The sequence below is a fragment of the Antechinus flavipes genome, chromosome 4, assembly GCF_016432865.1.
Source record: "Antechinus flavipes isolate AdamAnt ecotype Samford, QLD, Australia chromosome 4, AdamAnt_v2, whole genome shotgun sequence".
NCBI lineage: Eukaryota > Metazoa > Chordata > Mammalia > Dasyuromorphia > Dasyuridae > Antechinus > Antechinus flavipes.
Genome location: NC_067401.1, coordinates 482,738,949 through 482,739,441, shown reverse-complemented (window position 1 = coordinate 482,739,441; position 493 = coordinate 482,738,949). Strand labels below are relative to the sequence as shown.

General features: G+C 56.0%; 1 protein-coding gene across 1 annotated transcript in view; it reads left to right on the top strand.

The window, feature by feature from the left end:
- EPHX4 (epoxide hydrolase 4) overlaps positions 1-493 on the top strand; it is a 33,501-nt gene continuing 33,008 nt past the window's right edge. Inside the window, exon 1 of the mRNA XM_052000006.1 lies at positions 1-493. This exon is cut by the window's right edge and continues 500 nt beyond it. The gene's annotated coding sequence lies outside the window, so the exon portion shown is untranslated.

Here is a 493-nt window from a genome sequence, read left to right as displayed (position 1 = left end):
AAGAAAAAGGGAAAGAAAAAAGTTTCCAAAAGTTCTCTTTCGCACTGCCTTCAGATTCCATCTGTTCTTCCTCTGGAGGTGGACGGCATTTCTCCCGCTGAGTTCTCCGGCATGGTCTTGGATCGTTGGGTCGCTCACAGGAGCCAGGTCATTCGCAGGGGCTCGTCGCCCGAAGACATTGTGGTTGCTGCCTACAGTGGAGGTGCTCCGGCTTCCGTCCTCTTCACTTTGGATCAGTTCATTCAAGTCTCGGGGTGTTTTTCCGAAGCCATCCTGCGCCTCGTTTCTTCCGCACAACAGTATTCCCTCACGATCCTCTGCCACAACTCGCCTCCCGGCTTTTATTTACAAGCCCCGCCTAATGGGAAGAACCTGGAAGGCCAGCCTCGTTTGTTTTCCCTTTTAGCGGGGTGAAGCCTTCTCCCCAACGCGGCGGAGCGGGCGGGGCTCATGGGAGCCCTTCCGAGCTACGCCGAGGCTAGGTACCAGCGAG